We start from the raw sequence: 12,387 nt of genomic DNA on the forward strand, positions 1-12,387 counted from the left end.
GGCCAGCCCCGTGGTCTTTGGTGGCTAAAAGGGAGGCAAGAAGATGGAGAATTCAGCCTCATGCATCATCCCGGGTAGAGCTTCTCAAACTACCTAGAGGAAGGGATCAGTGTTTGTTCTTTCATTTCTAATCCACTGCAGACCAATACTCCTATAAAATACAATAAATATGAATTACTAGATGACACAGCAACATCAAACTGCTCTAAACCTTTCTAAATGTACTCTCAGTTTCTACACTGTTCTTCCCATGGGCCAGTAACAGTCTGTGGTTTGGGGTCTGACCACATACACTTTGAGAAGCACATCACTGGGCATAGAAAAGACAGAAGGGGTGCACATAACAGCATACAGCTCTGACCCAGGTTCAGTTTTTCAAGAAGTGGCTTGATGTCCCCCCCTTGTCCTTCAATTATAATTCCTCTGTCAGCAAGGCTTCCTTGAAACCTTGACCACCTCACCTGGGCCTGTAAACTTTGTTGCACGCCCAGAACTTCTTCCTCAAAGTCCCCTACACCTGGATCTCCCCTTACAATCTCTGAACAAAATCGTTCCTGTTGCCCATCTAAGCTAGGCCCTACTCTCTGCTAGAATAGGACACAGGGCAATCCTGGAGATAAATTTAATGTTCTGCAAACTATAAAACAATAGTTTCCAAGTAGAGTACTTACATCCTGCAGGATGTGCGGAACAATGCCATGTGAAATACGGCAAGCAAATACACCTTCCGTTAATACTGATCTTTTATCCTTTTAAAATGTCTACTTTTTTTTTTTTTTTGCAGCACGTGGGCCTCTCACTGCTGTGGCCTCTCACGTTGCAGAGCACAGGCTCTGGACGCGCAGGCTCAGCGGCCAGAGCTCACGGGCCCAGCCGCTCCGCGGCATGTGGGATCTTCCCAGACCAGGGCACGAACCCGTGTCCCCTGCATCAGCAGGCAGACTCCCAACCACTGCGCCACCAGGGAAGCCCTAAAATGTCTACTTTTAAGGTATCATTTATAATGCACTTATATCATTATAGTACATATAATAAACAAACAAACAAACATACATACATATGTAAGGGGTGCCAGCTCTTTTTTCCCAGATAGCAGGGCTTAATGAAAAAAAATTGTCTTTTTAACTTTAACATATCTAAGATTCATTGGAATACCTTGTTTACAATGTAGATCCCAAGGTCTGGTTCACTGGGTCTGCAGTGGAGCCCTGGAATATGGATTTTTAAGAAGCACCTCCCCCAACCCAGTGATTTTGACGCCATTGTCCCAGGATCAGCCTGAAACATCCACCACACAGAAAAAAGGAGGGCATTTTGTTAGAAGAAACTGATATAATTCTTGTGAGATTTTAGTTAATGGTAATTCGTGAATAAGAGCAGAGTGCTGATATCCTTTTAACAATGACATTTTAAAGTAATTAATTCCCACACTTGAAAACAAGGTCACTGTCTCTAAAACTCAATGCTTGTGAAGATTCCAAAAGTAGAAATTAAAGGAGAGAAAGTTATTTATTCTGGAAAATGCAAACATTAAAGAGAACATGCCATTCTTTTCAGATGAGTCCAAATGAGTCTCATGTTGACCTGCAGAGAAACTGTTAAAACGTGATACAAGTAAAGAATGTGAAGCATGTTTTGACAGACATGGAGCTCAGTTGACAGAAAACCAGGCCATTCTTGACAGTCCCAGGACTCAGAGAAGAGATTTATTTTCCAGACTCGGCATGTGTTTGGAAGCCTTAGCTTTGGCAATGAAAAGTAGGGGAAAGCTAGCTAATGGGACTGGTAGGATATCCTGAGAGAGTGGCAGGGGAGAATTCCTGCTGGGGTTAGTGAGAAGAAGGTCTAGCAAGGGGTAACAGACAGGCTGGTCACAGAAAAGACTTTCCTGCCACAGAGAGCAAGGATTCCATCACTGGGCTGAGGTGTCAGGACACATGTGGACACTTGATTGCACAGGTGGGGATAAGGCAGCTTCTCCATGCTGAGTATACAAGATCCAGGGGAAATGATCAAAGCAGGGACTCTAGGACAGCAAAGAAAGGTTACAGATAGAAACTAATTACAAACCAGGCATAATCTCACTTGCCTGAATTGGAAAATCCAATCAGGACAAAGAGAAAGTTGATGTGACCCATATGAACTATTATCCCTTGAAATACTTTTTAGGAAAAGCTGAGTCCTACCTCCCATGATGGCCTAGGTTTCTCTATGGGGGTAAACGCCATTGCTTTACCAAATATGTATGTGCCAGGCACAGTGCTATATGCTTTTCTCTGTTAGAATGCCAGAGAAGTCTCTGTCCCTGCTCTCTTGGAGCACTTATTACAGTGAGCAGAGAGATTTAATTAAATAATCCCACAAATGTAAAATTTCAAGAACATGTATCCTATAAAGTGCTCTTGTAGGAGAGTGGATAAATGTATGTATGTGGGTGGGAGGGAGGATTCTAATCAGGCAATTTTTGGCTAAGATCTAAAGGTAAATAGGAGTAAACTAGGTAAAGATGGGAGAAAAGAGCATTCTAGGCAAGAGGAACAGCATGTGCAAAGGTCCAGAGGTAGGAGAGAAGCTCGTATGGCTAAAACACGGACTGTAAGAAGCCCAGTGACTGAAGAAAATGATTCTGGAACTTTAGGCTAAGTGATGTGGGAAGACTTGACAATATTTTAAGCAAAGGAAACAACAAGAGATATTCTGAATGTTCAAAGCGTCCCTCTGGATTTAGTGCTGAGAACAGCTTCGAGGCACAGACAGATGAGAGCAATCGGGTGGTTGTTAGAACAGTCCTGGTGAGGAACGACCGTGGTTTGGACTAAGGAGGTGACAACGAACATAAAATTGTAAAATAGAATGAATGACGAACACGCCTTCTCACCAGAAAGGAAGAATGTCAGAGAAAAAAAACAAATATGATGGTAAATGTTTTTCTCAATAACTCATTATTAAAGCCAAAAAATATCCTTTTGAATACTGTCTGGACACGTACATGTAATAAGTTAATGGATGGATAGATGGACAGACACACGACAGATACACAGATATTCAGATATTACTATGGGGCAGATTGTATTCCTGGCTCAAGGGAAGTGCAAATGGTTGCATTATCCAAATATTTCAGGGCAACCCCAAAACTGCTCCGTCAGAAAAAATAAATCAATTTTTGAAAACTCTTTGCCAAATGAGTTGAAATTCTTAATGAACAATGATCAGAAGGCTATGGAGTCTGCATTAAAGGAATTCTTTCCTGCATTTACTAAGTGAGCAAGGTACAGGGCCAAGAGTAGGAAGATTGACATGGGTCTCACGTTAAAGAGGGAGGGGACAACATGTAACGGGGAAACAGTCATAGTGATAGACATGTACATAGGTGAAGTGTGGTGATTTCTACTTGTCCTGAATCTTCTCCTCCATGAAGCCAATAACAACACATCGTTACCCTGCCCTGGTGTTTCATCCCCAGGTGATGGTCCTAGAGGCACCCTGATTGGGTACAAGCAAAATCCCCTCACTAACTCTTTGCCTCGAGAAGACATCAAAGTAAATGAATGATTCATTATTTGGTCAAACCTAAAACTTTCAAATTTCTCCAAAGACAGCCCAACCAGGAAATGACGTATGAATTTTGAGAAGAAAGCTTCTGGCTCCTTTTCTTGAACATTCATCCAACAAATGGTCAGATGAGATGGACAATGTGCCCAGACAAGCGTGATGAGGCGGGGCCCACAGGGACACAAAGTGAAGTGAGGTATTTGAACCATGGCACAATGAGGAATGCAGCCATAGATGTAAATCCCTGTGGATAAATCTGTGGGACTTTTCCCGAAGGACAAATCTGGCACCTTGTGATTTCGTGTAATGGATCAACCCTCCCCCTTACAGGGGAGGCCCCATGTTTAAGTCAACCGAAAAGTTATGATGACACACAGATAATACGAAGGGACATTGATCAACATCTCCTGAGTCACCCACTTGTTCATTTATTTTCTGAAAACGTATTCACCATACCTATTAGATGCCAATCACTATATAACGCACCAGGGTGGGTTTAGAACAGAACAGTCATCCCTTAACTAACTATATGACTACAAGGGTGTTAAGCCCCATGAGGGAACACTGCATGGGGCTCTAACAGGATGCAGGAGTCGGCCAGAAGGGAAGGGCTGGCAAATAGGAGGATGAGTCGGAAAAGGAGGATGGAGAAGAACAGAAGACACAGCACAAACAGAGACCCTGACAAGAGAAAGAGTTTGAAGGTGAAGTACAGTCATCGAGATGAGGACAGTCATTAGGCAAAGCTACAGAGAAATGTAGGAGCTACAGTATAAGCCTTGCAGAGAAGGCTAAAGATGTAAAACTTTTGTCAGGAGAGCAAAGGAAAGCTAACAAAGAGCTTACGTAATTTCAAAATACTATTTCAATATGTCTAGCTGGTCTCCAGTAAAAGTTCATTAAAAACAAAAAGTAAAAGGGAACATTTGAGACATTCTAACTGGAGTAAATTAAACCTATACTATTAGAGCAATTACATTTTATAATGTGCTCATGGAAAAATAAATTAGAAATTAAATTAGATGCTATTGGTCATTTTCTTTCTGTCGTCCTGCCTCATTGCCTCCTACAAATGCAGGGCTGGAAATCAACTCAAAAGTCTGAACACCCCTGTTTGCAGCAAAGACCACAAGCTCATCTATACCATGTTTGTGCCTTTGAAAGACTAGGACCAGAGCGTTCCTGAAAATGAATAAGTAGTTTGATAAAGAACAGCTATGTCTTCTTCTAGGTTTAAAAAAAAACGTTGAGAAGTGCGTCCCGTCAAGTTCTACTGGACAAAGTGAAAATGATCCTATTTATATGCATACAGTTTTCATCCTAACAATTAGGTTTTTCTAATGGAGAATAGATTTTGGAAGAGTAAACACTGAAAGCTAGCAGACAACGTTTTTCCCCTTCAGTTGGATATATTTTTTAGTCCTTCCAGAAATACTTTAAAAGTTTGAAGTTGTCAGTATTAGGAACAAACTTCCTTTATCTGTATTAATGGGACAAAATTTGGACTAATTGTTGACAGAGAACATTTAAACATTTTAAGTTGGTCAGAGAGGAAATAATTTTATTTTCCATTAAGCTTGTTAGTGAGAAAATAGCAAACTCTTGGCCTCAAAACTGCTTTTCATTTCCACCAACAAATGTTACCTTTGCCAAATGGTTTTACAATAATTGCACCTTTTCAAATAGTTTTTCAACAACACTCAAAGCTCCATTTTCCTATGAGCATTCATATTGCAAGAGTTGGAAAACAATGTTTGTTTGGATGGCTCTAAACACAAACAAACCTGTGGAATAGAAATAGCATTAATTTTCTCTAATCCCCAAAAGGCAGACAACCATCTTCATGAGATTCTCATATGCAGTTTTCCAAGTCTTCTGGATTGGGATCATTATCCTCTAATAAACGTGTCCTCCATGTCCACTGTTATATAATTTTAAAGCACCTTCTCCCAGCCACTCTACCCCCACGTAACCCTTAGCTGAAGTTGTTGGTATCTAGCTCCCATCCCCTTGGTTCTTACCCTTCCCCAACTTGTGGACAGCTTCTAAATGCATGTGGCTATAACTCTAAGCCTGAGGACTTTCCTTGACCGTAGAAGGATGCTCATCCCTCACATGGGACCAACAGAAGATCTGGGAAGTCCATGACCCCAGGAAAGACCTTCAACCACTGACACATGGAAGTTGATGGTGTCCTTGCCCTTCACGTGGGACAAATCTGAGACATGATCTACACAGCAATAACTAGCTCATTAACCTTGAACTGGTTTCTTTCCCATCCCTCCCCCACTTCCTCAATCCCCTACTGGTGCTACCTGGGTTACCTCACAATTAAACTGTTTACTTTTTATTTTTATTTTTTGCGTTACATGGGCTTCTCACTGCTGGGGCCTCTCCCGTCGCAGAGCACAGGCTCCGGACGCTCAGGCCCAGCGGCCATGGCTCACGGGCCCAGCCGCTCCGCGGCACGCGGGATCTTCCCAGACCGGGGCACGAACCCGCGTCCCCTGCATCGGCAGGCGGACTCCCAACCACTGCGCCACCAGGGAAGCCCTAAACTGTTTACTTTTATATTATTATTTCCAATCCTTAGATTCTGGGAAATCCACGTGAGGCAAAGACATGTTCTAAATAAGTTCCAACGTGTCACTTTTACTCCCAAACTATGCTTAGTGTCCGTGCAAAAAATAAGGGCCTTTAAATTTTCACAAATGATGACATCGCAGGCAATAAATGGCAAAATCTTGGATGCCAACAATGCATGCCAAGTCCTGGGAGTAAAATGGTCAACAGGGTACTCAGCCACTGCCTTCGTTAAGATTACAGTCTCAGCTCCATGAGAATGAATCTCAGATTTCTACTCTGAGGGTATCAGAAATGGGGAAAGGTCCTGCATTTTCGCCTGCTAAAATTCCACTTTAAAATTCCATGAGAGACTCTAAACCTTGTTTGCTATCACAAACTGATCAAAATCTAACGATATTCTTTCAGAAAAACCCACATATGCAGCTGCATATAACACAGTGCATGAAATTTCAGGCATCTCCCAGTCTCTGAAAACCCTATGTAAGAATTCCTTTAGAGTCTCTAGAACCAGGTAAAAATCCATGTTCTAGACCAGGGTTATCCAATGGAAATATAATGCAAGACACACATGTAATCTTTTTTTTAAATAGATCTTTACTGGAGTATAATTGCTTCACAAAACTGTGTTAGTTTCTGTTTGTAGACCAAAGTGAATCAGCTATATGTATACATGTGTCCCCATACCCCTCACTCTTGAGCCTCCCTCCCACCCTCCCTATCCCAACCCTCTACATCATTGCCAAGCACCGAGTTGATCTCCCCGTGCTATGCTGCCGCTTCCCACTAGCTATTTATTTTACATTCATATAATCTTAATTTTCTAGTAGTCACGTTCTAAAGAAGCAAAAAAGAAACATGAAATTAAGTGTAATATTGTCTTTTATTGAGCCCAATCTATCCAAACTCTTATGATTTCAATATGCAATCAACTAAAAATAAGCTAATTTTACATTACTCTTTCATTCTGAGTCTTCAAGTTCTAGTGTGTATTTGACACTTACAGCATATATCACTTCAGACCAGCCACATTTCAAGTGCTCAGTAACCACATACGCCCAGTGTCTACAATGTTCTCTAAATATCAAATATTCTCTAAATATTCTCTAAATAATACCTCTCTAAAGCAAGAAGTAGTGGAAGTCTGTCTCCCTGACCTTCTTCTTTTCCTCTTACAATGTTGTTCTGCCCTTAGAGCATCATCTCATCATGGCACCCTTTCTAACTCCACACCCCATCTCAAGTCAAAAGTTATCTTGTTTTTCTCCCTCCTGCTGTAAAATCCTCCTAGTTAGCTCTCGTGGACAAGGATTTAAAAACCCATTCATGCTTTCGTGCTAACTGCTGACAAGTTTAGAGTAGGAAGTGCAAGCAATCTTCTATTCAGATACCAACTCTGACTATTATCTTGTCGTTTCCAGTGTGGAGGAATGCTCTGAGGCTGCCTGTGGACTCAGGGGGAAGGAATGTTATGATGAATTAGCCATGTTGTCCTGTGGTGCACAAGTGTGTGCATAGCACATGAGCTACACATTCCCTGTTAAAGAGGGCTCATAGTTTATCGAATGTTTCTTAAATAACTCAAAGAACGTAGTCCTCACCAAATAAATTCCAGGCATAGACACAGCAATTAGTGGTCTATGCATTGATTTCTATGTTCTATGTTTTAAGAATGGGAAGAATATGCAAATGTTAAGACATATCCATATGGATGGAGATGTAGGTGTAGATGTGGATTTAGATAAAGATAGATACATAGGTGTAGATATAGCTTCTCCAGAAGGAGGGTAAACTGATTTAGAACACAGAGGAGAACACAGTTTGGCGAGAAAAAAGAAGCTCAAGAAAGTTCTATGGCCAAGTTTTGATGCTAGCAAGGATCAGCATTACAACTGGAAACTAGCCTCTGACCATCTCTGGGCAATTATTAAATTCTTTCATTTGAATCTCATGACAACTTTATAAAGTAAGTCAGAGACTGGAGAGAAAAATGGGCCAGATAAATGGGCCAGAGAAAGACCCTGTGGTACGGGAAAGGGATTAGTAATCCTGATTGTCAGAGCATTGATGATCTCTCTCCACTAGATCTCACAACACTCCTACTGTAGTCTCTCTACAGAGTAGCAGATACTGACTGCCTCTGGGAACTTATCCTTTTCACCTTGGTTTGGAGTTAGAAACCCTACAAATGGCCTTTGTAGGGTTTGTGTTCTCAAGAGCATAATTAGCTACTTAATTGGCTCTAATCATGGTAATTAAATTCACTCATTTTTCTCCCCTTCATGTGAAAAGGAATATTTCCAGGCAAGCGCCTCCCCTGCCCTGCATGGACTATCAATAAATGAATTTTCTTTTTCACCCTATTTTTAGCCCCTTCCCAAGGTTGTACCAATGAAAAACAGGTGGAAAGAAAGATTTTGAGGTTAAAGGACTAGAAATATTTGCTTCCTGCAGAGCTAACTACAGACCATTCAATATAGCAGAGAAGCAAGCAGAGCCCAGATATCAGCTGGGTTCACCCAGTCCTCTACAATTAAAACTGGTTAGCGCTCTGTCTAATAAATAAATCGACACCTGTCGACTGGCCAGAATCCTCTGGGAATTTGGGAGGTGGTGTGTTCATTTCTCCTAATCACCTCTGGTTGCACATTTCGGATTCTAATGAATTAGTCCAGTTGATAAATCTCAGTTTGCAGTATTTTTACTCCAGGACTGTCCACAATGGATAGCACCCCCTATTTTCTTTACTGCCCCCAATTCCACTGGCACACAGCTCTGTTGTAACAGACAAAGGGGAGTGGCGTGGGTAAGGCAGCAGGAGGAATAAGAAAAGGTTCACGTCACAGCTAATAACTTAGAACTAAATGAGAGACATTCCTGTTTGGAGTCACATGGGACAAAACTTGAGCAGGAATTTGGTTTGATCCTCAATGCTGTTTGGTTCCATCTCTCTTTTCTCCATCTGACTGATTTCTTCTCTCTTGCTGTATGTCCCATCGTGCAAGTTCCCATAAATTTATTATGCAAGATAGTCGAATTTCTTCTTTGTTTCAAGACCTCCTTACAGAACATGTGCTAGACTTTCAAGGTCCCACTGGAACAGCTCATCGGTGTATCTTTTCTCTCTAAACCACTGAATTTCCCTCCTAGTGTCAACTGTTTAAATAGCAGAAAACTGTGTTTATTTTCACATGGTCTTTGATCAGGTTTCCCAGAAGCAGACCCTTAATAAACATTTGGGTGCAAGTAATTTATTAAGAAAGAGTTTCCAGGGGAAACTGGTAGCATGACAAGAAAGCAGCAGGAGAAACCAAGCAAAAGTGAGATCTCATGCAAAATCTGTGACAGGCCAAGTTCAACCTAATCCCACAGGGGACTCTGGAGCCTAAGCTGTGCCTCGGAGCTGTGCTCACCAGGCAGCACCCGTGAGTCATTGGCGAAGATCCCAGGCCCCTCCTGGGCATTTGTGAGAGCAGAGTGGCTCAAGCAACCCGAGGGGAGCCTTCCAAACATAAGCTGTGGGTACTGGTTGTTAGAATCAAAACCACGCAGGAAAGCACTGCACAGAAGTGTCAAAAAGGAATCCAGGGGGATCTAAGTGGAACACCAACATTGCCCAAGGCACCCTGCTTCAGCAGAGACTTTTAAGCAGTTGAAATTTGGGGGAGCATCTTTTTCCTCCATGTTTCCAACACACTACCATACACGTTCCCAGGTGCCAGAGTATCCAGACCTGCCCTGTTTTGCACGCCAACACTTCCTCCTCTAGAAAAACATACCCATCCAATGTCACATGACCTCAGTATCTTGATGTGTCCTAATCTGATCGTCAACTCCATGTGCCCGAACATCAGCATGTGATACTACGCAGGTAATATTCATACTTTGATTAATGCTTATTCCAGAAATTGTATTCTAAGGAAATGACACACCAAAATGGTGTCAAGTGACAGACAACACGGTGCAAAATAGACAGACTTTTCTGATGGTTTCTTTGAAACAGTCGAGTCCTTTCCACCCATAGCTAATACCTTAGTAGAGGCAGAAAAATTAGTAACAGCCATTTCTCATGGCTCACTAAATGTCAAGCAAGCACGTTGCTAAGATCACTGTATCTCATTTCATCCTCACAACGACCCTGTAAGTATTGCTGTCCCCATTTTCTCAATATTGAGGAAAACGGTGGCTTAGAAAGTTAAAAGAACTTGCCAAAGAGTAAGAACTAAAAAGTTGCAGACTTTGTGTTGGAACCTCAACAAGTGTGAAAGCAGAGCTCTTACTTGCCACAGTGCCACCTTGCTTCCAGTAGATAACTTACACGACTCTCAAAACCACAGAACAAATCAATAGCCTGATATAAGGGGTAGTGAAAGAAGCAGAAGATTGGCAAAAAAACGTAAGGTGTTCATGAAAACGCTAATGGACAACTCAAATTTCAGCTTTTTTTTTTTTGCGGTAAATTTCAGCTTTTTAATCCAATATACATGTGCATCTGTGCTGTGCAAGGCCCATCCTCTCTCCTTCTCTCCCCCTTTCCCTCCCTCCCTCTCTCTCCCTCTCTCTCTCTCACACATACACACATGCACACACACCCCTACTCTTCACCTTCATGTCATAGAAATACCAGATGAACTAGAATAGCAGAGGTAGGTTCAAAAGAAGCTTCCTAAGACCATTTCTTAAGTCCCTAGTCCTCTAAGTTGGCTAAGAGAAACTGAAGAAAATGAGAAAATGATATTTAACTCCTCCCTATTTCATTAAAATCAGAATCAAAGAAGAATTTACTCTGCCTTTACAGCTCTAGAAAACTATGTGAGTGCTTTTGCACATTATGAGTATTAGTCCACTGTGCAAATTTTCAGCACACAGGATTTCAGAAAAATAAGTTCATATATATTAAAAAGCACAGAAGAATTGAGATGGAATGTTTGTGGCTACTGGGCAATTGAGAGCTGCAAGAGGATATGTAAAAAATGAAAAATCATGTCCAGAGCCTTCTGAAATGACACCCCAATGATGAATGTTTAATAAAAATCACATCAGTGTTAAAGAAATTGACTATTACTGGCTGACTTTTTACCTCAAACTGTACTATTTTTAATAATGTTTAAAACATTTCAAAGGGAGCACTACAATATATTTTATTTTATGGCCTTTAACTCTTTTCATGAAAACCTTTCATCTGGATGAATGGCAAAGGGAGAAAATATAGAACATGATTCTGGGTATTTTAATGACACCACTAACTACATGAACTACAAGCCACAATTGCCAGTGTTACATGGTTGGAAGTGGTTGCTCATCCATTTGAGAGTCGTTCAGGGATTAAGAGACAAGGAATAAATATGAAATGAGACTCCATGGTTTGAGAGATCCGGAAACATTTGTTGAAACTCAACTTCTTCTACATGAACAAAACCTTTGGATATCTTAAGTCGAATCAGGACCTTGCTAACGGATATTTGCTTTCCAGAAGGAAAAGATAACCTGATTTCCAAAACACTAAGGGGGATACACGTGGTCATGTTCCTTAATCTTAGATATAATCGGAAAACTACAAAGGTCTAAAAGGGTCTGTGTGTTAGGGTATGAGGGACAGGGAGGAAGGAGGGGAGGTTTAGACCTTCTGGGTTTTTGTTTTTGTTTTTGTTTTGCCTCTCACTGTTGTGGCCTCTCCCGCTGCGGAGCACAGGCTCCGGACACGCAGGCTCAGCAGCCATGGCTCACAGGCCCAGCCGCTCCGCGGCATGTGGGATCTTCCCGGACCGGGGCACGAACCCGTGTCCCCTGCATCGGCAGGCGGACTCTCAACCACTGCGCCACCAGGGAAGCCCACCTTCTGGTATTTTAACGAACATAAGCTTGCACTTTTCCAGGAACTGTACGCATCCGTGCTCCAGGTAGTCTGATCACATGACAAAGTACTCTCCAACCCCACCACGTTACAGAGCAGGCACTTCCTATACTCATGGGCTCTGCAGATTAGGAATTCAGACAGGGCACAGGAGGGATGGCGGACCCTGCTCCAGATGTGCAGGGCGTCCAACGGAAGACTTTGAGGCTGGGAGGCAGGATCAGCAAAGTTTTCTGTAGCGAGCCAACTACTATTTTCAGCTCTGGGAGCCATAAATACTGTCTCTGTCAGGACTCCTTCAGGCCCTCTGGCGTAGAGTAGGAAAAGCAGCAGTTAACAATGCATAAATGAATGCATGTGGATGTGGCCCAATAAAAGATTATTTATACAAACAGGCA

This window comes from Mesoplodon mirus (assembly GCF_964341445.2).
Source record: "Mesoplodon mirus genome assembly, chromosome: 12".
NCBI lineage: Eukaryota > Metazoa > Chordata > Mammalia > Artiodactyla > Ziphiidae > Mesoplodon > Mesoplodon mirus.